This window comes from Somniosus microcephalus, chromosome 10 (genome assembly GCF_052327205.1).
Source record: "Somniosus microcephalus isolate GS21.2 chromosome 10, FLI_Smic_1.0, whole genome shotgun sequence".
NCBI lineage: Eukaryota > Metazoa > Chordata > Chondrichthyes > Squaliformes > Somniosidae > Somniosus > Somniosus microcephalus.
In genome coordinates this window covers 174,341,516-174,368,160 of record NC_140996.1, presented here as the reverse complement: position 1 = coordinate 174,368,160, position 26,645 = coordinate 174,341,516, and the positions used below count along the sequence as shown (strand labels likewise).

General features: G+C 45.7%; 1 protein-coding gene across 6 annotated transcripts in view; it reads right to left on the bottom strand.

Annotated features, from left to right (window-relative positions):
* Positions 1 to 26,645, bottom strand: part of sgcg (sarcoglycan, gamma) — a 1,055,765-nt gene that overhangs the window by 1,004,088 nt on the left and 25,032 nt on the right. Inside the window, exon 1 of one of the 6 annotated variants that reach the window (XM_085999187.1) lies at positions 13,592 to 13,610. The exons of the other annotated variants lie outside the window; for them this stretch is intronic. The gene's annotated coding sequence lies outside the window, so the exon portion shown is untranslated. Of the gene's footprint in view, positions 1 to 13,591; positions 13,611 to 26,645 lie in introns of those variants that run through there. 6 annotated transcript variants of the gene reach the window in all.

Here is a 26,645-nt window from a genome sequence, read left to right as displayed (position 1 = left end):
TGTCAAATGTTTACAGGTAATCTTGCCAACTGCCATTTATCACACCTCTGTATGAAAAACAAAAAAAGACAAAAAAAAATTTTTTTTTTTGCTGGCAATCACAGCAGGTCCGGCTGCATCTGTGTAGAGAGAACAAGCCAATGTCGACTCGAGTCTGGATGACCCTGCGTCAGGTGGGGCCACATGTAGCGTGACATGAACCCAAGATCTCGGTTGAGGCCGTCCTCATGGGTGCGGAACTTGGCCATCAGTTTCTGCTCGACGATTTTGCATTGTCGTGTGTCTCGAAGGCCGCCTTGGAGAATGCTTACCCGAAGATCGGAGGCTGAATGTCCCTGACTGCTGAAGTGTTCCCCAACTGGGACACTGCGACAACGGATGAACGGACACCGCGCAACAATCACCAGGCAGGAGTGTTCCCTCCCAGTTTTTCATACAGACCCCAGCATCTGCAATATTTGACCCCTTGTGACCCCACCTCATTGTTCTTTGACGTAATGTTTTCCTGGCTGACCTGTTTGGACACCATTCACACCTTTGATTGCTGTGATTATCTCTCTGCCGAGGTGTGATAAATGGCAGTTGGCAAGATTACCTGTAAACATCTGACATTATTCTCTGACTATATGGGCTGTGTCTTTATGCATTTCTCCACTTCACCTGACGAAGGAGCAGCGCTCCGAAAGCTTGTGATTTCAAATAAAGCTGTTGGACTATAACCTGGTGTTGTGTGACTTCTTACATTTGTCCACCCCAGTCCAACTCCGGCATCTCCACACCATTTTTAAATGTGATGAGGGTCTCTGCCTCTACCATCCTTTCATGGCAGCTGCCTGGGAATCTTGCTCACAGCTGCATAAACATCTTTTTATGGTTGCACACCAGCTGTACATTGATGCAGTTGACGAATACTCCTAGTTGTTCTGGGGTGCCCGGATTGTCACATGCATGCAGGCGATGGTGCCCTGCACCTGTGGGAAGCCGGCCAGAGCCGGAAAGCTGAGTGCCCGCTCATTCTGACTGGCATCTGATGCGCTATCAATTACTCATAAAAGACTGAGAGTTAAGAGAGTAACTAAAGGCTTTTATTAACAAAAGAATGAAGGTCTGCCTCGAGCGGTCGACCGGTCCAGAATACAAAGGGCTGGGGAGCAGTCACCTTTATACTAGGACTTGTGGGAGGAGTCAGCCGAGGCATGTCCAGGCATGTACACAGTGGAATACAAACAGTGGTTTACCACATTCACCCCTTGTTTAAAATTGAGTCCGGCGGGGTGAAGTGTATTAAAAGTTAGTGTATTGGAGTCTCTCCAGAGGTCTTGTCTGCCGCTGTGATCGGTGTGGCGACGGCAGGGGTAGTGGAGCTTCCGGCGTCGAGTCCTGCGTAGGCTGTGGCACAGGCGTGTCGTCCTTGTAGATGTCGAGCGGGTCGCGGGGCCCAGGCCTGCCGTCTGCTGGGGCTGGATATCGGGTCGTGGGGGGGGGGGGTGGTAGTGAGTAGTGGGTTACTGCGGCCCCCGAGGGTGCAAGGTCTCTTATGGAGACTATGTCCTCCCGCCCGTCCGGGTATGCAATGTAAGCATACTGGGGGTTGGCGTGGAGGAGGTCGACCCTCTCGACCAGGGGGTCCGTTTTATGGGTCCTCACGTGTCTTCTCAGTAGGACCGGCCCTGGGGACGTCAGCCATGGCGGTAGCGATGTCCCCGATGCGGACTTCCTTGGGAAGACAAACATTTTCTCATGAGGGGTGGCGTTAGTGGCAGTGCAGAGCAGTGACCGAATAGAGTGGAGCGCATCGGGGAGCACATCCTGCCAGCGGGAGGTCGGAAGGCCCCTAGACTTTAAGGCTAGCAGGGCGGCCTTCCAAACTGTCGCATTTTCTCTTTCCATCTGTCCGTTCCCCCGGGAGTTGTAACTGGTGGTCCTGCTTGTGGCAATACCCCTAGTTAGCAGGTACTGACGGAGTTCGTCGCTCATAAACGATGAGCCCCGGTCGCTATGGATATAGCTGGGGAAACCGAACAGGGTGAAGAGGTCGTTCAGACATTTAATGACCGTGGCACTGGTCATGTCCGGGCAAGGGATGGCGAACGGGAAACGGGAGTACTCATCAATAATATTGAGGAAGTACACATTGCGGTCGGAGGGGGGGAGAGGCCCTTTAAAATCAACGCTCAGGCGCTCGAAGGGGCGAGTGGCTTTTATCAGGTGGGCCCTGTCTGGTCTATAAAAGTGCGGTTTGCACTCAGCGCAGATTTGGCAGTTCCTGGTCATGGTCCTGACCTCCTCAATAGAGTAAGGCAGGTTGCGGGCCTTGATGAAGTGGAAGAACCTGGTGACCCCCGGGTGGCAGAGGTCATTGTGGAGGGCCCGCAGTCTATCAATCTGCGCGCTGGCGCAGGTGCCACGCGATAGCGCATCCGGGGGTTCATTGAGCTTCCCGGGCCGGTACAAGATCTCGTAATTGTAGGTGGAAAGTTCGATTCTCCACCTCAAGATCTTGTCATTTTTGATTTTGCCCCTCTGCTTGTTGTTAAACATGAAAGCAACTGAACGCTGGTCAGTGAGCAGGGTAAATCGTTTTCCGGCCAGGTAGTGCCTCCAATGACGCACAGCCTCCACAATCGCCTGGGCCTCCTTCTCAACAGCGGAGTGTCTGGTCTCCGGGCCTTGGAGGGTTCGTGAAAAGAAGGCCACGGGTCTCCCCGCCTGATTGAGGGTAGCGGCCAGGGCAAAGTCGGACGCGTCGCTTTCCACCTGGAAGGGGATGGATTCGTCCACTGCGTGCATGGTGGCTTTGGCAATGTCCTCCTTGATACGGTGGAAGGCTAAGCGGGCCTCTGCCGTCAAGGGAAAAGAGGTGGACTTGATCAGCGGACGGGCCTTGTCCGCATAGTAGGGGACCCACTGGGCGTAATAGGAGAAAAACCCTAGGCACCTCTTCAGGGCCTTGAGGCAGTGGGGCAGTGGGAGTTCCATAAGGGGACGCATCCGGTCGGGGTCGGGGCCGATGACTCCGTGTTCCACAACACAGCCAAGGATGGCGAGGCGGTTTGTGCGGAATATGCACTTCTCCTTGTTATATGTCAGGTTCAAGAGTTGGGCGGTGCGGAGGAATTTTTCGAGGTTTGCGTCATGGTCCTGCAAGTCACGGCCGCAGATGGTCACATTGTCCAGATATGGGAAAGTGGCCTGCAACGCATTTTGATCTACCATCCGGTCCATCTCCCTTTGGAAGACGGAGACCCCGTTGGTGACGCCAAAGGGAACCCTAAGGAAGTGATAGAGGTGGCCGTTTGCCTCAAAGGCAGTATACTGGCGGTCCTCAGGGCGGATAGGGAGCTGGTGGTACGCTGATTTCAGGTCAATGGTCGAGAAGACGCGGTACTGCGCGATCTGGTTGACCATATCAGCTATGCGGGGGAGTGGGTAGGCGTCCAGCAGGGTGTAGCGATTTATTGTCTGGCTGTAGTCGATGACCAGGCACTGCTTCTCGCCGGTCTTAACGACCACAACCTGGGCTTGCCAGGGGCTGGTGCTGCCCTCAATAATCCCTTCCTTCAGGAGCCGCTCCACTTCGGTTTTAATGAAAACCCTGTCCCCGGCACTGTATCGCCTGCTCTTTGTGGCGATGGGCTTACAATCGGGGGTGAGGTTAGCAAACAGTGGGGGGCGGGGGGTGACTCTGAGTGTGGAGAGGTTGCACCTGGTGCGCGGCGGGCAATTTGGAAGCTGCTGGCTGCGGACTGTGAGTGGGGGTAGGGGTCCACCGTACGCCATCGTAACACTTTTAAGGTGGCACTGAAAATCTAACCCCAGCAGGACGGCAGCGCAGAGGTCGGGCAGGACCAGAAGTTTAAAATGATCGTACACAGTCCCGTCTACTACGAGTGTCACCACGCAGTAGCCGCCGATGTCCGCCGACTGGGACTCGGAGGCCATAGAAATCCGCTGGTGTGCAGGCAGGACTGGGAGAGAGCAACGTCGCACCGTGTCGGGGTGGATGAAGCTCTCCGTGCTCCCAGAGTCAAAAAGGCAGATTGTATCGTGGCCATTTACCTTAATGTCCATTGTGGAACTGGCCAGCTGGTGCGGTCTCGCTTGGTCCAGTGTAACGGATGCCAGCGTAGGGGTCGGTGTGTCGCTGCGGGTATCAGATGAGGCGGTGTTGGGGGCCTGCTGCGTTCCGGCTGTCGTCCAAGATGGCGGCGTCCATGATCCCCATGTGGCTGGAGGCGTCCAAAATGGCTGCTGTACCGGTGGTTCGCACATGGCCGGGGAGGCCCAAGATGGCGGCCCGCATGGCCCACACGCGGCGCTGCTGGGGTTCGGGGTGGCTTTGGCCCTGCAGACGCTAGCGTAGTGTCCCTTCTTCCCGCAGCCCGAGCAGATCGCGTTATTTGCCGGGCAGCGCGCTCTGGGGTGTTTTGCCTGGCCACAGAAGTAGCATTTCTGGCCTTGGGGCACTGCTGTCTGGCCTTGGGACACTGCTGCGGTAGTTGGGCCGTTGCTGGGGTGTGGCTGGGGTGGCACGGCGCTATGAGGCGGTCCTACCGTGTCCCAGGCTGTCATTCCCCGCGGCGTCCACGGTGCAGAGGAGTAGGCACCCATGCCCCGGTAGGCTGCATCTAATGATAGTGCGAGTTCAGAGGCCTTATTGAGGTCGAGGTCACTCTGCTCCAACAGTCGCTGTCGGGTGTAATTGGATCTGTGGCCCGCTACAAAAGCGTCCCGGATAAGTTCCTCTGTGTACACGGCGGCCTTTACATCCTTACAACCACAGGCCCGGCCAAGCACAGACAGTGCCTGAAGGTATTCCACGGTCGATTCCCCAGGTTGTTGTTTACGACTCCCCAGAAGGTGCCTGGCGTACACTTCGTTCACTGGGCGCGTGTACTGGTCCTTGAGGAGCTTGATAGCGTCCACGTACGAGGTCGCGTCTTGGATGACCGAGTACACTCGGTGGTTCACTTTGGAGGTCAGGACATCCAGTTTGTCCTCGTCCGATTTGATTGCTGCGGAGGCGGTCAGGAATTTTTCGAAACACTTAAGCCAGTGAGTAAACTTGGTGGATGAGTCCGCCTCCCGATGATCTAAGTCCAGGCATGCTGGTGTGAGGATCTTCTCCATTATAAAAATTTTGTTAATAAAATTGATGCGCTATCAATTACTCATAAAAGACTGAGAGTTAAGAGAGTAACTAAAGGCTTTTATTAACAAAAGAATGAAGGTCTGCCTCGAGTGGTCGACCGGTCCAGAATACAAAGGGCTGGGGAGCAGTCACCTTTATACTAGGACTTGTGGGAGGAGTCAGCCGAGGCATGTCCAGGCATGTACACAGTGGAATACAAACAGTGGTTTACCACAGCATCATTGTTGGCAAAATTGACATAATTGCCGGTCCTGGCAAACAGCCCATCTGTCACCTGTCTCATGCATTTGTGGGCGGCCAACTGGGAGATCCTGCATATGTTGGTGGCAGAGTCCTGGAAGGGTCTGGAGGCAAAAAAGTTGAGGGCGATGGTGATTTTGACAGCCACTGGTAATGCGTGGCCACCAAGTCCACCAGGCAGCAAGTCTTCTTCTAGAAAGCTGCAGATGTCTGCCACCACCTGACATGATATCCTGAGCTTCCTTAGATAGTGGTGTTCAGACATGTCAAAGAAACTGAGCGTATGCCTGTAGACTGTTTCGTGGGTAGTGCCTACTGTGAGCATCACCTCTCTGCAGGTCCCCTCTGTGCCGGTCCCCTCTGTGCCGGTTCCCTCTCTGCTGTACAGCTACAGGTCTGTGAGCATCAGGCTGCAGGTGCTGTTGCTGGTGCGGGTCATCTTGGTCCTCATCTGAGGTCCAATCTAAGGCAGCATAAGCGGCACCCATCCTGATGTGATAGAGCAACCTCCAAAGTGTAGAAAGTAACCTCTGAACTGTACAAAGTAACCTCTCAGCAAAAGTACTGTGAACAAGCCCTTTCCCACTAGCAGGTAAGAAAGCAGCTGTGAGTACTGAGTATTTATTGGCACCTTTGTCAGAGATTGCTTCAGCCCCCTCAGTTGCCGCTGTGTACTTGCCTCGGTTTCACTGGTGAGTTTCAGGAAGCTCGGGAAACCCGTGGACCCGACATTAAACTGAAAACAGCGTGTCACTATCACTCTAATTGAGCAATTAGCAAATGGAAATTGACAACCCGCCTCTCCTGAAGGGGTTGCATGCACGCAGCCTAACACGCCCCAGTCAAATGCGGAAGTCGGCGGGTTGGAGCCGGCTTCCCCACGCACTGTCAAATTCAATGGTGTTAACCTCCCACCCGCACCCAAACCCATGCGTTCTTCCACATTAAAATTCAGCCCACAGTTACAGAAAGCGACATTTCTGTGAGTAATGCGATAGGAGACCTGTTAGAAATATATAATATTGTACATTACATGGTATGATGCTCCTCTTGTAAGATAGTATCCATTCTGACTCAACATGAGCAATGTCACACGAGATCAGTTAGTAGACTTTAAATGTAAATATATTCACCCTTCTGCTGTAGTTAAATACGGAATGCTGCTGCTTATTATTTCCACTACTGAAGTGGTAGCCTCATGTTATGACATTTTGCAAATTCTGAGATAATTGAGACTTGAAAAATTATACTTCATCAATACCACAATCATGATTACAGAATCAAACGTTCAATAAGCACTAGCATAGATCATAAGGTTCAACAGGCAATATTAATTTAACTCAGTCTATTTTTAGAAAGGCTGTCATTTCTCTTAATAAACTTTTATACCCTCTAATGATTTTCCTTGGAACTTGGCAAAAGATTTGAAAGGTTGCCACAGGGGAATAAAGAACACTCAGATGTGTCTCTCAGCTGTGGCTTTGTATTTTTAATAATTTATAATCAAAACGTTCTGATCTTCCAGCTTCACATTTTACAATCATTGTCTTCATCATTCATTAATACTGAATTTACTAAAATTGAAATGTTTATGCTCTGATCATCATTGGTAATGTCACTGCACACAGGGTAAGCATTTGGCACATGTGAAGATCAAAAAATAACTCACGTGTGAAATAACACTTGGCAAGCGACAATGGGACAAGTTCTTTTCTGAATACATTTATTTTTAGTTACATTTTAATTGCAACACCCACCCCTTCAGATCTCCACCCATTACCTGCATCTCCATTTCTCCTGTCATTCTCAAAGTGTGACAGTCTGGGTTGCATATCTCTTCCCATACTTCACCTTCACTGACTGACTGGCAGGAGATGCATTTAACAAATGATTATTTCTGCTAGTTTCTTTCCTCTCCTTATACTGGCCCAGTAAAGAGCCAGTGAAACTCATTGATCTCCAGTCCTCTGATATCTTAATGGTTTAGTGCGTTGATCTCCTAGAACAATGAGTGGGGCGATGTGGTTCTCCTCACAGTTTCTGATTTCGTTTGAGGTGTTAAATAGAATTAAGTGTTTCTCCCGAGGTATAAAGGAAAGGTCATGGCGTATGTGACTGCATGATGGTCTCACACAGATCCCAGTGGCTGGTTCAAAGTCTCACTGGGGTAAACCTGAGAATGGGACTACTGCCTGTCGTCTTCAAACCTGCATGCTATCAGGGTAAGGAGGTCCCTTCAGCACTGAAGAGAAAAATAAAACTGCCCATTTTAAGAATAAGATGGCTTCCACAAGCAAGCACACACCCATAGAATAAATAGAATGATGGTTAATTGCTGGTATTCTGTCACTCAGGCGACAGAACCATCAGAACTCAGTTGTGTTTCCAGCACTTGTGATTTATAGATGCTTCACTTTGAGGTAAAAAAAACCCCGCCACATCTGTCACCAAGGACACATTCTTTATTTACTGAAAGTATAACTGTCACGATGCAACATTTTTTGTTGGTTTGTTGGTATTCTAATCAGCAAAAGTTTCAGCCAAACTGAAAACTGAGCTGCAATCAAGCAGTTTAATGATATTAAAGATATTCTACTGAGTTAATTGATTTTCAAGCAGGGTTCATTTAAACAGCACTTGCCGGAAAGAAGCAAAAATAGTCACAGAACACAAGTAGCAACCTGGCCAATAATATAAACCAAGGCCCCCAAAATTCTGCGGGACATAATCTTGGCAGACATGCCAGGATTGTGCTCACTGGTGCCCTCCAGCACCAACCGTGCCCGTAGGGGTTAGTCGGAGGGCACTTAAACTTGCATGGACAACATGGACTCATCTGCTGAAATTCTGTTACCTGCCTACCAATGTGGCAAGAGGACTTTCTCAGAGAATCCCCCCTCCAGCCCCCAGTCACACCCATCTATGTAAGGTGATCAATCTAATTTTTTTTAAATCAGCCTATTCCTTGGTGGGTCCAGGCTGCTTCCATGGCCTGGACCCCACTGACATGGCCCACCTTCATTCAACTGGAGATTGATATACCTCATCTCATTCGGCGAACCAGTCTTCAGAGATATGTCGGGTCATGACTAAGCCAGGCTAGTGGGAACTCAGTAAAGAGAGAGTCCCTACACCTGACTCCACCATTCTCCCTCCCAACATTTACTTTGTAAGAGGCAGACAAAGGTTCCACCCGTTACAAAGTAAGTTGAAAACTAGAAATGGCAGAGACTCAGCACAATCGGGTTTCTATCATATTGAGGTGGGTGGGGAGTGGGAGGTTCCATCGGTCTCCCACTGGAGTTATAGCAGGAGACCAGGCCCCAAATTTTCAGGTGTTTTTCTGGAGATGAAGCACAGAGGCATGAAAATATCACAAGCATTGTGATCTCCAATTCAAATACATAAATGTTTGGTCATTCATATCATTCTGGAGTGAAGACATCAATATCACCATTAAGCATGCCAAGAATGGAGGGGCACTATCCAGGATGACCAAAAACGCCAAGAGAACATCAGTCTATCTTTAACACTGATAAACAGGTTCAGCAAGAAAGTGCAGCAGAAAAAAGTTCTGCAAAATTTGAAGTCGCATCATGATTTTAATTCACAAGAGCAGCATTGAAGCAGGGAATATTGGACAAAGGAGGTCCCTGAATCTAGGTTAGTTTGTGCATTATGTAGATAACTTTTGTGGGTCTGGTTGAAGGATTTCACCATTGTTCACGGTATCCAAGTTTCTGTGGAACTGAAAAATCTATGGCCTTTCTGGTGCAATCCCACTGTAAATATGGAGGGATATTGCAGAATGACCAGCAAACAGTCCGGAAACCAAATACGCCGGGACCTGGCCTGCACTGGGAGCTCCCATGGGGTCTTGTAAGGGGTGTAACCTCCAACAGTCTGTTACAATGCCATTGATGCAAAGAGGATGGAGACTCCCTAAGTTGGGAGTTCCCATGACCTCGGGCTTGCAGAAGATCGGAACATCTTTGGAGGCTGGTTTATCCAGTGAAGGCGAAAATCCTGTGAGATGTGATTCCAGCCATTACTCCCGCTGGTAACCTCTGCTGCTGATCCTGCTGGAATATGCTCCTTAAAACCTATCTCTTTGACCAAGCTTTTGGTCACCTGCCCTAATTTCTCCTTATGTGGATCGGTGTCAAATCTTTTGTCTTAAAATACTTCTGTGCAGCGCCTTGGGACGTTTTACTATGTTAATGGCGCTATATAAATACAAGTTGATGTTGTTATTTGAGTCTGGTGGAGCCCTTATACTTGGTTCAATTGGTGTTTTAGTTCATTTGTGGGAATGCATACAATCCATATTAACTCACTGAAGAAAATATGAATTGCAGTAATTATTTCAACAGGATGATTACCACCAAAGTAATGACCCTGCTATAAGTGGTACCTTACCATAGGCCATAGACTGGCGAAATGTGGACACCAGATAGGAGACTGGAGGCAGATTGGCGGTTTTGGCCCACAGGAATATTGGCTGGCTGGGAGACTGGAGCAGCTGCTGGTAGATCATGGGAATGCAGGGTGAAGTGAGGTCAAAGAGACCGAGCCCGGGCCAACGGTGACCCACAGTACTTCTGTGGGGATCAGAAGGGAACTCCTGGTCCCACAAAAATAAACACAGACATACTTGTGGGATACTCTCCGGCTGGGCCGTCAGCTGATACCGGAGAGTACCTCCGTGGTGCATGCTCCACCCAGTACTCTCCTTAAATGGTAATCGGGATCTAATGTACTTCTTGGACCCCGATATGCATTTTAAATGGGCCTATCGCCTAACTCAGAGGAACACTCCAGACACCCTGCGGTAGGCCCAGGGGAGGATCGCTGTGACAACAGCAATGGCGGGAAATGGGCGGTAAGTCTTTCCTTGCGATTTTCCGGTGCGACTGCCCCGTTTTCGCTGGGTGGTTGCCCTCAAAATTCAACCCAATGATTTAATCCAAAATGGTAGAACCTGTGGACAATGATTTTGGTTATAATTGGTGCTGTTCCTCATCTTCCGATTAGCCACTTTACAGCCTTCTGGACTCCATATCGAGTTCAACAATTTCAGATCATAACCTCGGCCCCTATTACATTTTTACTTATATTTTTTATCCACACCTTTGTTTTGGCCTTTCCCCCCCCCCCCCCTTTCTTTTTGTTTTTCTCTCTCCCACATGGCAGCTGTCTCCCATTCAGCCAGCGCATTTCACACCTAATCTAGAGCCGTCTTTTGTCTCCACTAGTCCCATCACCATCGCGTCTCATTTTGAATACCTCTTAATGTCTCTTCTTCTCTTTTGTTCTCTCCCAGCCTGGCCTCTTAATCTATTTCATTTCCTGTGCTTCTTTATTCTTGACAAAGGGTTTTCACCCGAAACGTTGACTCTATTTTCTCTCCACGGATGTTGCCTGGCCTGCTGAGTTTTTCCAGCATTTTCTGTTGTTATTTCGGATTTCCAGCATCTGCAGTATTTTGCTATCGTACTAGCACCAGACTAGCTTTCACTTCAGACAGAAAAGCAGTCAAAATATGTTGCGAGTGTTTTTCTTCATTTATTTTGGTTCATCATGCCACATAGGCAATTAACCATCACATTTATCCACCGAAACATTCATTAGAATTAATGACTGAGCCACTAAATAAATGAGCAGAGCTTGCACAATAATCCTCTGTGTTTCATAAATATAGTTTGATTTGGTAATTTAATTTGTTGGACGTGGCTAAACATCTGTTGTGCATATCCTCCCTCTAAAAATTAGATTCCAAAACTTACAAATTTCACAACAGTTTATCATTCTTAGTTCTTTTCAACCATAGTTATTATTCCACCTTAACAATCTGAAAAATCTTCCCTTCCATGTCACACATAGCGATTCAGGAAAACTGTTAGTTAATTGATATAAAATCACCATATTTACTTTCCCTAACACTTGAATCTTTGAGTAGTGAGCACGCAGCAGAGATTAAGGCTGAGAAATTGGATCATGCTCAAATGAGCCTGGCGGCAGGACCACGGTAAAATGGTCTGCCGGCCTCATTTGCTTATAACCGGCAAGCTGCGGCCCCAGAGGCATCTCGCCGGTTCCAGAGGTGGGGGGGGGGCAACAAGATCGGCCGGCTCAGATGGCAGCTGAGCACGTTAGGAGAGTCCGGGGGTGGGGCGGGGTGGAAGAAGGCAGTAAAAGAGGCTCCCTATGTGCATATGTAAAGGGCCTACTGCCTGTTTCAGGCGTGTGCCCTGGGCGCCTACAGAGGAGCCTTTATCAATATGGCGAGCAGCGTACTTCGGCATGGAATGAACCCGTGCACGCCGCCTGCTGTAGTAAACCATTAGGTGCCCGTTTTCGCCTGTAAAACGGCCGTCGCACAATCCAATTTCTCGGCCTAAGTATTAGTGTGCCAATTAAAGAATGATGGACACGTGGTCACTCTGTCTTAGCGAACTGAGGATAAACTGGACTGTAGAAAGCCACAATTAAAGCACTCGTTATCCAGCCTATAGTGTCTCTTGTAATACAGTATGGAGTACAAATTCCTCTTGGATGGTAGTGCTAAACGGGCGATAGCACACCGGCCGCCTGTTATATGCCACGCTTGAAATTCTGTCCCATTGACTTCGATAGAACTGAATATCGGGCGGGGAGTGTAACAGGCAGTCTATGTGATACTGCCTGTTTTGCGCTACCACCAAAATCGAATTTCGACCCCTACATGTGTACCCATTACAGTGAATTCATCGCACCTTGGAAGATTATCTCATGCAGTTGGTTTTTTTAAACGTGCTTTGATCTGCCATTTTATCTGACTGTATAAAGAATCCAGCTCTTCTGGATTATTTATATGGTCCTTCCCCAAGTGCCTGTAATAGAATCGATTTGAACTTCAGAACACTATTAACATGTTATCAGGCCATCCTTCATCAAGCTTAACTGTCAAGTAAAAAACTGAGGAGAGGCTTCAGTCGACCATATCTCAATATTCAAACATGGTGACTGAATGTTAAAAATCTACATAAACATTTTCAGAAGCGTATAAAATCTGAAACACAGAATTATATTACAACACACGGAATAAAATGAGCTTTTTAAATTGTTTCAGGAAAATTCATGACAATAAAATACTTTTTATGATTTCCACTTTGAACAATTTCTCACCCAAAATTCTTGAATTTTCAGGAAGAATAATCGAAATTCCTGTTTCTTGTGCACAAATTTTGTATTTTATCATTACAATTTATGGTGCATGTTTCCTTCGAGAATAAGTGATAAAAACTGCTGAATTATATATTGCACTAGAAATTAACTCGAAAAAATGAGACAGTTTTATATCTTTTAAAATTCTATTCCAAGCACTTCGAAGCTTTAGCAAATAGAGCTGAGCTTCCAACCCCATAGCCTCTCCATCACAAAGACCGTTTACTTCCACCTCTGTAACATTGCCCATCTCCGCACCTGCCTCAGCACATCTGCTGTTGAAACCCTCACTTTCGTTTCTTGACTATTCCAATGCTTCCCTGGCTGGCCTCCCATCTTCCGCCCTCCATAAACTTGAGCTCATTCAAAACTCTAATGCCCTTATTCTAACCCTCACCACCCCGCTCACCCATCACCCATATGCAAGTTGACCTTTAGTGACACCCAGTCCACCAACTCCATGCTTTTAAAATCATCCTCGTGTTCAAATCCATCCATGACTTCACCCCTCCCTATCTCTGTAACCTCCTCCAGCCCTACAACCCTCTGAAAACTCTGCGTTTCTCCAACTCTGGCCTCTTGTGCATCCCGATTTCCTTCACCTCACCACAGACAGCCACACCTTCAGCTGTCTAGACCCTAAGGTCTAGAATTCCCTCCCTAAACCTCTCTGCCTCTCCATCTTTATCTCCTCCTTTAAGACGCTCTTTAAAATCTACCTCTTTGACGAAGCTTTTTGTCGTAATATCTTCTTCTTTGGCTCGGTGTCAAGTTCTGTCTAATTACGTACCGGTGAAGCACCTTGGGATGTTTTACTACATTAAAGGTGCTATATAAATGTAAGTTCTTTCTGTTAGTTACGTTTCTACAGTCAAAACCTGCCTGAATTGGTAAGTATTTTATGGCACAATGATGACCTGAATACAAACTTGTATTTTGTTCTGGATGATAGCTATGAATTTATGTTGCTTCATTTTACCCACAATTACTCACATGTTATGCCACTGAATAGTTAAATGAAAACTGATGTCTGAAATTCAAGCCGGCACAGAAGTCCACTTTAGCCTGAGGAGTGTCCCAGTAGATTTTGAGAGAGTTCTTCTGTAATATTGGAACAGGAGTTGAAAAACTCCATCATAACCTTGGCAAAAAACAATCCACTTAGAAACTCTAATTGAGAAGGATAACAGCAGACATTATCAGGGCCCAGAAAATTGCCATTGGATTCATACGGTTGGCTATTTATTCATACTGTGAATTAAAATGGCAGTGGTAGGAAACTATTTGAGCTTTGCAGGAAACAAATTGATGAAAGAGAAAGGAAATGATAACAAAAAACATAAAATACCTAAAAGGAGTCTGAAAGAATTAGGATGACATTATTAATTATTTTAGTATCTCCAAGGATCATAAAATAAATTAATGACCCAGCCCAAAGTCCGTTAAGCAGACTCATATGCTGTCCTAAAAAATGCTACTGTAAAAATAGTATTTTGTGCCTTTTTTCATGACATTAAAATCAGACCTAAACATTTAGAAAGGTTTTTTTGTTCTTTGTACTTACTTGAGGTGAGTACTGTGTTACAAATACTGAAATTTGTGCCTTATTTTCATTGTCCCTGTGACTGTGGGAATTATACAGTTGTCAGTCAGTTGTTCTGTTTGTGCAGTCAGTATTTAATTTTTGAATATTAATTTGATGCACATTTGTACGTCGTAGAGAGTTGTTGAAAATGGTAAAATTATGCTTGGGTATGAAAACAGCACAATCTGGAGCCATTGTAACTCCAATTATGTTATAGCGGCATAGCGGAAATTCAGGGCCTTTATGTTCAAGTCCTGGAGTGGGGCCCAAACCCACATCCATCTTTCCCAGATACAAGAATGTTACCACTTAAGCTAAGCCTCAAAGTTACAAGCTGGTCAAAGAAACATAATGGTCTATAAATTGAATCGTGCATAAAATGGGTGCCTAAGAGTCCAATATAGTGGGCGTGCGCGCTCATTCCGTGCCCTCCATATTGGATCAGTTTCCCCGTAGGCATCCAGGACGTGCACTGAAAGTATTAAAAATATTAAAATACTTAAGCAAGCAACCCAATCTTGTTGTAGGACCCTTTTGTGAAATTGGACTGCCCCAGCACGAGATAGATAGATAGCTAGGCAGACAGACAGACAGAGGAACAGACCAATGAAACAATTACTTGAACTCAATGGAAAAGATAATGGGCAGGGTGTAAAATGGGCAGCCGATTTGTCATTGTCCATTTTGCGCTGCCGCTGAAGTCGAATTTCACTCGCAATATATATTTACCCACTGTTGTTCCCTCAAAAGTCATAGGTATATTCAACAGCTAAAGGTTAGTTTCTACAACTAGTTGATCTTCCATGGTAGTGAGTACCAATCATTTTCTTTTGCTCTCATGCAATTCAGTCCAGTGTACATTTGTCACAGATTTACTCACTTCAGCTGTTATGCAAACAGTCCAGGGTTAAAATTTACAGCAGCCCAGACTGTACAGATGCAGCCTGACTACAGGAAAACCAGAACTGCAGCCTATGCTACTGTTGCTACTGTTGTTGGAGAGCATCTCCTCCCCAGTTTTAGCATGGCCCAAATCCTATCCCATCCTGTCTCCACTGTGAACTCAAGTCATGAACTCAAAATAAAAAAATTAGAAATATTATCACAGATTGTTATCAATTATTAATGAGACCTGTTATTTCATATTGTACTCATCCCTCCCATAGTGCTCTTATGATCTAACCAATCATCTTTTTAAAATAGGTGGAGGAGACATGCTTGATGCATGATTTCCCCACTGTAAATCTTTTTTCAGTGTGTGAACCTTCACCCAACTCCTCAGCTGCTATGGTTGCTATGTAGAAACATGAGGAATGAGTGGAAACCACTGATAATGATGCTGCTTCCCTTGCTTAAAAACAAAACAAAAATAAAAAGCCAAGTCTGAGCCACAGAGCATTAATCCTCCAGGTGCAGGCATTACAGAGAGGCAAACACCGTCTCACACTCAACTCTAATTACTTTAATTATTTCCAACCGTGACTCTGGTTCTCTGATTCTGCAGGCCCAACTCTGTGGAGCCACACAGTACTCATCAGCACCTCCTGGGATTCTATCATCACACTGGAACTAGAGATACCCAAGGTTGAGACTCCACGCGGTCAGCCCAGGCCCAAAGCCGTTCAATCCTGCTATGATCCCTGGCTCCTTTAGTTCTTTTGTCTGCCACCCAAAATCCTGCTGTGGTCATTGCAGCTGCGCCTGGTGGTCTAGTCCTGGCCCTATCCATTCTCCACCGGCTGATGGAGGTAAAGAGCTGCTGGGTTCTTTTCTCTTGACAGAAAATATATTCAGTTGACAGTGAGTGCCTCTCTAATGATTGATAGTACAAGGATGGAGCCAAAGTGATAGCACTGAAAAAGTCCACACATACATATAGCATTTAGTAACAATAATAAATAATCTGACACTCATAAAATATACACTATACACTCAAATACAGCATTTAATAACTAAGAACTGAGCTTGACATAAGATGGTGCTTAGCACCACCAATCAGAAAAGGTGACCAATTGGAGCTCAGATTTAATGGTCCTATGGTTCTCGCAAAACAATGGCCCAGAAATTGGTGTCGGGGGCTTCCCGCGGGTGCAAGCCCCCGACCTACACTTACATAGTGCGCTGACAGTTGAAGCCTGGCCCTGCGTGGATTTCCTGTCAGTGGCCCAGTTCAGCTCCCGGCGCGCTGTGCTTGCGTGATCCAGCGGCGTAGTTAGTTCGATGAGCCGGCTGGGATCACGTGAGCACTGGGCAACCAATCGGAGGTTGCAAAAGTTCATTCATGAGTTTGATAGTAAGAACTGTCAAACTCATGAAAATTCCGGGTGCCCAAAACAGTACTTAAACTTCAAATAAAAGTTTAAAAAAATCCCACTAATTAAATGAACTATTAATAACTGTAAAAAACTAATTTAAACAATTATTCAAATTTTTGAAAAAAATAATTTTTTAACAAATCGGGTCTAAAAATACACTTACCTTACTGTAAAGTCTTTAAAAATAATAAACCTGTGGAAAAAAATTTCTAACTTTAATTAATAGACCACTTACCTTTTAAAACTAAGTACTTACGTCTGCTTTTTTCTCGCGTAAAAACTGGAGGCCTTATCGCACAGGCAACCCTGTAAAAAAAAAGGAATTTCAGCGCGCACGTGCAGACTCCTGCGCACACACATTCGACCTCTGAACCCCTTGGTTCAGAGGATCGGAAATGCCGGTTTCCTGCGCATGCGCGGTGCCTGCAGAAAACCGGCAATTCCATCGGTCCCACGCGTGAGTACACAGTGCTTACTCACGCGTTGGGACCCGAATTACTGGGCCTACAAAAGGCCAGTCGGTCGGTCAGTAGATAGACTGAGTTTTTTGATGAGGTAACAGAGAGGGTTGAGAGGGTTGATGAGGGCAATGCGGTTGACGTGGTGTATATGGACTTCCAAAAGGCGTTTGATAAAGTGTCACATAATAGGCTTATCAGCAAAGTTGAGGCCCATGGAATAAAAGGGACAGTGGCAGCATGGATATGAAATTGGCTATGTGACAGGAAACAGAAAGTCATGGTAAACAGTTGTTTTTCGCACAATTTCAAAATTTGCAGATGACACAAAACTTGGAAGTATAGTGAACAGTGAGGAGGATAGTGATAGACTTCAAGAAGACTTCAAGAAAACATAGACAGGCTGATGAAATGGCGGACACGTGGCAGATAAAATTTAACGCAGAAAAGTGCAAAGTGATACATTTTGGTAGGAAGAATGAGGAGAGGAAATATAAACTAAAGGGTACAATTCTAAAAGGGGCGCATGAACAGATAGACCTGGGGGTATATGTGCACAAATCGTTGATGGTGGCAGGGCAGGTTGAGAAAGCGGTTGAAAAAGCATACGGGATCCTGCACTTTATAAACAGAGGCATAGAGTACAAAAGCAAGGAAGTTATGATGGACCTTTATAAAACACTGGTTCAGCTTCAACTGGAGTATTGTGTCCAAATCTGGGCACTGCACTTTAGGAAGGATGTGAAGGCCTTAGAGAGGGTGCAGAAAAGATTTACGAGAATGATTCCAGGGATGAGCGACTTCAGTTACGTGAATAGATTAGAGAAGCTAGGGTTGTTCGCCTTAGAGCAGTGAAGGTTGAGAGGAGATTTGATAGAGATGTTCAAAATCATGAGGGGTCTGGACAGAGTAGATAGAGAGAAACTGTTCCCATTGTCGGAAGAGTTGATAACCAGAGGACACAGATTTAAGATGATTGGCAAAAAAAACAAAGGCAACATGGAGGAGAAACTTTTTTACGTAGCGAGTGGTTAGGATCTGAAATGCACTGCCTGAAAGGGTGGTGGAGGCAGATTCAATCATGGCGTTCAAAAGGGAATTGGATAAGTACCTGAAGGAAAAAATTTGGAGGGCTACGGGGAAAGGGCGGGGGGAGTGGGATTAGCTGAAGTGCTCTTGCAGAGAGCTGGCGTGGGCTCGACAGGCCGAATGGCCTCCTTCTGTGCTATAACCATTCTATGATTCTAGACAGACAGACAGATTAAACAATTAATGCATGGCCACAAGAAAATAGAATTGATGAGGGTGACCACTGAGACTTTGGAAAGTCATATATAAGATTTGGTCATTAATTATATCAAATTAATGGGTTTAGCACTGTTGTCAGAAGTTTATACTTCTGGCAGCATTACCAAAGTTGGAATGAAATAATCAAATACGTACTTCAAAATTAATTATTCTGAAAATAAGAAACCAAAATGTCACCTGCGATGTCTTCTATTTAATAGTATGTTCAGTTTCAAGAATTAAGAAAAATTCTAACTGATAAAACATCTTTATTAAAATGTATTGATAATTTACTGCAGAGCTTCACTGTTATCACAGTCTAACATAGAAACATAGAAGATAGGAGCAGGAGTAGGCCATCCGGCCCCTCGAGCCTGCTCCGCCATGCAATGCGATCATGGCTGATCATCCAATTTCAGTACCCGGTCCCTGCTTTCTCCCCATATCCCTTGATCCCTTTAGCCTTAAGAAATATATCCAACTCCTTCTTGAATATATTTAATGAATTGGCCTCTACTGCCTTCTGTGGTAGAGAATTCCACAGGTTCACCACTCTCTGGGTGAAGAAATTCCTCCTCATTTCTGTCCTAAATTGCTTACCCCTTATCCGTAGATGATGACCCCTGGTTCTGAACTTCCCGACCATCAGGAACATCCTTCCATCATCTAATCTGTCCAGTCCTGTCAACATTTTATAAGTTTCAATGAGATCCCCTCTCATTCTTCTAAACTCCAGCGAATATAAGCCCAATCGACCCAATCTCTCCTCATACGTCATTCCTGCCATCCCAGGTATCAGCCTGGTGAATCTTCGCTGAACTCCCTCCATGGCAAGAACATCCTTCCTCAGATAAGGCAACCAAAACTGCACACAATACTCAAGATGTGGTCTCACCAAGGCCCTGTACAACTGCAGCAAGACATCCTTGTTCCTGTACTCAAACCCTCTCGCTACGAAGGCCAACATACCATTTGCCTTCTTAACCGCCTGCTGCACCTGCATGCTTACCTTCAGCGACTGGTGCACAAGGACACCCAGGTCTCGTTGCACTTCCCCTTCTCCCAATCTATTGCCATTCAGATAATAATCTGCCTTCCTGTTTTTGACACCAAAGTGGATAACCTCGCATTTATCCACGTTATATTGCATCTGCCATGCTTCTGCCCAATCACCCAGCCTGTCCAAATCATACTGGAGTTTCTTGGCATCCTCCTCACAGCACACACGCCCACCCAGCTTTGTGTCGTCTGCAAACTTGGAGATATTACATCTAGTTCCCTTGTCTAGATCATTAATATATATTGTGAATAGCTGGGATCCAAGGACCGATCCCTACGGTACCCCACTAGTCACTGCCTGCCACTCGGAAAAAGACCCATTTATTCCAACACTTTGCTTTCTGTCTGCCAACCAGTTCTCTATCCAAATCAGTACCTTGCCCCCAATCCCATGTGCCTTAACTTTACAAGCTAATCTCCTATGTGGGACCTTATCGAAAGCCTTTTGAAAGTCAAAATACACCACATCCACTGGTTCTCCCTTACCTATTTTACGAGTTACATCCTCAAAAAATTCCAGTAGATTAGTCAAGCACGATTTACCTTTTGTAAATCCATGTTGACTTTGTCCGATCCTGTCACTGTTTTCCAAGTGCTCTGCTGTTACATCTTTTATAATGGACTCTAGCATTTTCCCCACTACCGATGTCAGGCTTACCGGTCTGTAATTCCCCATTTTCTCTCTACCACCTTTTTTGAATAGTGGGGTAACATTAGCTACCCTCGAATCCATGGGTACTTTTCCAGATTCCATCGAATGTTGGAAGATGACCAGCAATGCATCTACTATTTCTAGGGCCACTTCCGTAAGTGCCCTAGGATGTAGATTATCAGGCCCTGGGGATTTATCGGCCTTCAATCCCGTCAATTTCCCTAACACCATTTCCCTACAAATACTGATTTCTTTCAGTTCCTCCCTTTCATCAGACCCTATGTTCCCCGACATCTCTGGGAGGTTATTTGTGTCCTCCTTTGTGAAGACAGAACCAAAATATGTATTTAATTGGTCTGCCATTTCTTTGTTCCCCATTATAAATTACCCTGATTCTGACTGCAAGGGACCTACACTTGACTTCGCCAATCTTTTTCTCTTCACATATCTATAAAAGCTTTTACAGTCAGTTTTTATGGTCCCTGCAAGCTTACTCTCATACTCTATTTTCCCCTTCTTAATTAATCCCTTAAACGGGAAATTAGAGACGCGTGCAATAAGGGCACAGCAGTTATCATGGGTGACTTTAATCTACATATAGATTGGGCTAACCAAATTAGTAACAATACTGTGGAGGAGGAATTCCTAGAGTGTATACGGGATGGTTTCCTGGACCAATATGTCAAGGAACCAACTAGAGATCAGGCCATCTTAGACTGGGTATTATGTAATGAGAAAGGATTAATTAGCAATCTTGTTGTGCGAGGTCCCTTGGGGAGGAGCGATCATAATATGATCGAATTCTTCATTAAGATGGAGAGTGAAGTATTTGACTCAGAGACTAGGGTCCTGAATTTAATAAAGGAAACTATGATGGTATGAGGTGCGAGTTGGCTAGTGTGGATTGGGGAACATTACTTAACGGGTTGGCGGTGGATAGGCATTGGCAAACATTTAAAGATCGCATGGATGAACTACAGAATTTGTTCATCCCTGTTTGGCATAAAAATAAAACAAAAAAGGTAACTCAACCGTGGCTAACAAGGGAAATTAGGGATAGCATAAGATCCAAGGAGAGGACATATAAATTGGCCAGAAAAAGCAGCAAAACTGAGGATTGGGAGCAGTTTAGGATTGAGCAAAGGAGGACAAAGGGATCAATTAAGAGGGGGAAAATAGAATGGGAGTAAGCTTTCAGGGAATATAAAAAGTGACTGTAAAAGCTTCTATAGATATGTGAAGAGAAAAAGATTGGTGAAGTCAAGCGTAGGTCCCTTGCAGTCAGAATCAAGGGAATTTATAATGGGGAACAAAGAAATGGCTGACCAATGAAATACATACTTTGGTTCTGTCTTCACAAAGGAGGACACAAATAACCTTCCAGAGATTTCAGGGAACATAGGGTCCAATGAGAGGGAGGAATTGAATGAAATCAGTATTTGTAGGGAAATGGTGTTAGGGAAATTGACGGGATTGAAGGCCGATAAATCCCCAGGGCCTGATAATCTACATCCTAATGTACTTAAGGAAGTGGCCCCAGAAATAGTAGATGCATTGCTGGTCATCTTCCAAAATTCTATAGACTCTGGAATAGTTCCCATGGATTGGAGGGTAGCTAATGTAACCTCACTATTTAAAAAAGGTGGTAGAGAGAAAAGGGGGAATTATGTACTGGTAAGCCTGACATCGGTAGTGGGGAAAATGCTAGAGCCCATTATAAAAGATGTAATAGCAGAGCACTTGGAAAACAGTGACAGGATCGGACAAAGTCAACATCGATTTACAAAAGGTAAATCATGCTTGACTAATCTACTGGAATTTTTTGAGGATGTAATTGGTAGAATAGATAAGGGAGAACTAGTGGATATGGTGTATTTGGACTTTCAGAAGGCTTTCGATAAGGTCCCGCATAAGAGATTGGCGTGCAAAGTTAAAGCACATGGGATTGGGGATAAGGTACTGACTTGGATAGCGAACTGGTTGGCAGACAGGCAGTAAAGAGTTGGAATAAACGGGTCTTTTTCCGAGTGGCAGGCAGTGACTAGTGGGGTACTGCAGGGATCGGTGCTAGGACCCCAACTAATCACAATATATATATATAATGATCTAGATGAGGGAACTAGATGTAATATCTCCAAGTTTGCAGATGACACAAAGCTGGGTAGGCGTGTGTGCTGTGAGGTGGATGCTGAGAAACTCCATTATGATTTGGACAGGTTGGGTGATTGGGCAGATGTATGGCAGATGCAGCATAATGTGGATAAATGTGAGGTTATCCACTTTGGTGGCAAAAACAGGAAGGCAGGTTATTATCTGAACGGCAATAGATTGGGAAAAGGGGAATTGCAACGAGACCTGGGTGTCCTTGTGCACCAGTCACTAAAGGTAAGCATGCATTTGCAGCAGGCGGCTAAGAAGGTAAATGGTATGTTGGCCTTCATAGTGAGAGGATTCGAGTAACAGGAGCAAGGATGTCTTGCTACAGTTGTACAGGGCCTTGGTGAGACCACACCTTGAGTATTGTGTGCAGTTTTGGTCACCTTATCTGAGGAAGGATGTTCTTGCCATGGAGGGAGTGCAGCGAAGATTCACCAGACTGATACCTGGGATGGCAAGAATGACGTATGAGGAGAGATTGGGTCGATTAGGCTTTTATTCGCTAGAGTTTAGAAGAATGAGAGGGGATCTCATTGAAACTTATACAATTCTAACAGGACTCGACAGACTGGTGCAGGAAGCATGTTCCCAATGACAGGGGAGTCCAGAACCAGGGGTCACAGTCTAAGGATAAGGGGTAAGCCATTTAGAACAGAGATGAGGAGGAATTTCTTCACCCAGAGAGTGGTGAACCTGTGGAATTCTCTTCCACAGAAGGCAGTGGAGGCCAAATTATTAAATATATTCAAGAAGGAGTTAGATATATTTCTTAAGGCCACAAGATTCAAGGGATATGGGGAGAAAGCAGGACTGAATTTGGATGATCAGCCATGATCTCATTAAATGGCGGAGCAGGCTCGAGGGGCCGAATGGCCTACTCCTGCTCCTATCTTCTATGTTTCTATGTACAAGAATGGATTAGGGAAAGAAGGGAGGCTTTTGGCAGATACAAAGGACTAAAAACAGTGGAAGCCCTAGAGGAGTATAGAAAGTGCAGGGGAGTACTTAAAGAAATTAGGAGAGCGAAGAGGGGACATGAAAAAACACTGGCGGGCATAATAAGGAAAATTCCAAGGTGTTTTATAAGTATATTAAGGGTAAGAGGATAAGCAGGGAAAGAGTAGGGCTCATTAGGGACCAAAGTGGCAATCTGTGTGTAGAGCCGGAAGATGTAAGTGAGGTTTTAAATGAATATTTTGCATCTGTGTTCACTATGGAGAAGGACGATGTAGGCATAGAAATCAGGCAGGAGGATTGTGATATACTTGAACAAATTAGTATTGAGAGGGAGGAGGTACTAGTGGTTTTAGCAGGCTTAAAAGTGGATAAATCCCCAGGTCCAGAGGATATGTATCCCAGGCTGCTGTGTGAGGCAAGGGAGGAGATTGCAGGGGCTCTGACACACATTTTCAGAACTCCTCTGGCCACAGGGGAGGTGCCAGAGGACTGGAGAACAGCTAACATAGTACCATTATTCAAGAAGGGTAGCAGGGATAAACCAGGGAATTATAGGCCAGTGAGCCTAACATCAGTGGTAGGGAAATTATTGGAAAAAATTCTGAGGGACAGAATTAGTCTCCACTTGGAGAGGCAAGGATTAATCAAGAATAGTCAGCATGGCTTTGTCAGGGGGAGATCATGTCCAACCAATTTGATTGAATTTTTCAAGGGGGTGACTAGGTGTGTGGATGAGGGTAGTGTAGTTGATGTAGTCTACATGGACTTCAGTAAGGCTTTTGACAAAGTCTCACATGGGAGACTGGTCAAAAAGGTAAGAGCCCATGGGATTTGGGGCAATTTGGCACATTGGATCCAAAATTGGCTTAGTGGCAGGAGGCAGAGGGTGATGGTCGAAGGTTGTTTTTGTGACTGGAAGCCTGTGTCCAGTGGTGTACCACAAGGATCGGTGCTGGGTCCTTTGCTGTTTGTAGTTTACATTAATGATTTAGATATGAATGTAGGAGGTATGATCAGTAAGTTCACAGATGACACGAAAATTGGTGGCGTGGTAAATAGCGAGGAGAAGCGCCTCAGGCTACAGGACGATATAGACGGGTTGGTTAGATGGGCAGAACAGTGGCAAATGGAATTTAACCCTGAAAAGTGTGAGGTGATGCATTTTGGGAGGACCAACAAGGCAAGGGAATACACAATAGAAATTCGGCTCTCCCCTGGTGAGTACGCACGGGGTACTCACCCGTAGGCCGAATGGAATTGCTGGTTTCCTGCATGCACTGCGCATGCGCGGGAAATCGGCACTTCCGATCCTCTGAACGAAGAGGTTCAGAGGTCGAACGCACATGCAGGGGAGGCTGCGCGTGTGCTTTGAACTTAGGTTTTTTTTTTAACAGGTTTTCCCGGGAGGGTAAGCCTGCAGGATTTACACATTTAAAAAGCAGGCATAAGGCCTGCTTTTTGCAAGGTAAGTGGTCAATTAATTTAAATTAAAACATTTTTTCCACAGTTTTATTATTTTTAAATACTTTAAAGCAAGGTAAGTTTATTTTTAGCCCCGTTATAAAATTAAAAAAAAATTTTCAAAAATTTAAATTATTGTTTAAAATAGTTATTTAATGTAATTTATAGTTTATTACGAAAAGTGTGATTTTTTAAAAGATTTATTTGAAGGTTTACTGCTATTTTGGGCCCGTAGTATTTATAAGTTTTGACAGGTCTACCTGTCAATCTTATGAATGGGCTTTTCCCTCCTCCGATTGGCTGCCCATGGCTCACGTGATGCCAAGGGACGCATCGCACTAACTACGCCCCTGGGACACGCAAGCACAGCGCGCCGGCAGCTGGGCCAGGCCCCGGAGCAGAATTCCACGGGGCCCTACAGCTCAACTGCCGGCGCGCAAGGTAAGTGCAGGTCGGGGGCTTGCACCCGCGGGAAGCCCCCGACCCGAATTTCTGGGCCAATAAATGGTAGGACCCTAGGGAGGTCAGAGGATCAGAGGGACCTTGTGTGCATGTACATAGATCCCTGAAGGCAGCAGGACAGGCAGATAAAGTGGTTAAAAAGGCATATGGGATACTTGCCTTCATTAGTCGAGGCATAGAATATAAGAGCAGGGAGGTTATAATGGAGCTGTACAAAACGCTAGTTAGGCCACAGCTGGAAGACTGTGTGCAGTTCCGGTCGCCACCCTATAAGAGGTATGTGATTGCATTGGAGAGGGTGCAGAGGAGATTCGCCAGGATGTTACCTGGGCTGAGCACTTCAGCTATGAAGAGAGACTGGACAGACTGGGGTTGTTTTCCTTAGAGCAGAGAAGGCTGAGGGGGGACCTGATTGAGGTGTACAAAATTATGAGGGGCATAGATAGGGTAGATAGAAAGGAAATTTTCCCCTTAGTTGAGGGGTCAAAAACTAGGGGGCATAGTTTCAAGGTAAGGGGCAGGAGGTTTAGTGGGGATTTGAGGAAAAACCTTTTCACCCAGAGGGTGGTTGGAATCTGTGGTGTATGTGCCTTTAAGAGCCCCAGGTGTGCTGTAATGCCGGTAATTGCCACTCGGGCTATATAATCCTGTATATTGTGTATATCCATTAGAACCCCCCCCCAGACTTTGCTTAGTAAATACCTATGAACCAACTCCTGTCTTCAGTGTCTTTATCAACACACGGACACTACAGTGGCGACGAAGTGGAAACGGACTTACCTGCAATTCGGCAGCACCTCAAGGACATCGATTCCTCGGGCGTCCAGAGGACTCAAGGAAGTGAGAGAAGCTGTGGTTTCACCAGCTGGCCAAGCTGGTGGCAGGTACTGCGCTAATCCTTCCTGGGCGTCAGGCTGGGGCTCCAGCGGCTGGCTCTACAGCTGAGACAGGCAGCGAAATCAGAGGCAAGCAATAACGGACTGGGAGGGAGCACTCGGGAGACGGCCGGCACGGCAAGCAGGTCAGCGTTCAGACCTCCGGCGGGAACGAGTCTCCAACAGTAAATTAAAAAAAAGAGAACGGAAACTGCAGTAAACAGCGTTGTTATCGGCAGCAGCGGCGGGAAAGCGCGGGAAGCGCCATATCTTTGCTACAGAAAAGAAAAAAAAAGCGCGGGAAGCGCCATATCTTTTCTGAAATGCCTAAGGCTGGTAATATTGATGCTTTTGATAGCGAAATAGAGGATTGGACCACATACGTGGAAAGAGTAGAGGTATATTGCACTGCAAATGGAATAGAAGATGAAAAAAAAGCTTCAGTACTTCTGAACTTAATGGGCGCAAAGACATACGGGCTGTTACGAAATTTAATCACTCCAGCCAAACCAAAGGACAAGAATTTTAAAGAAATTGTTGATACCCTGCAGGAGCACTTAAACCCAACACCGCTGCTGATAGCGGAACGATTCAAGTTCTTCAAGAGAAATCAACACAAGAATGAAAGTAACGCTGATTACCTAACCGAATTAAGAAAGCTATCAAAGTACTGCCAATTCGGGGCAGGACTATCAGATTATCTTCGAGACAAATTCGTTTGCAGTCTCTTAAGTGAAGGAACACAAAAAAGACTGCCTTCTGAAAAAGATTTAACATTG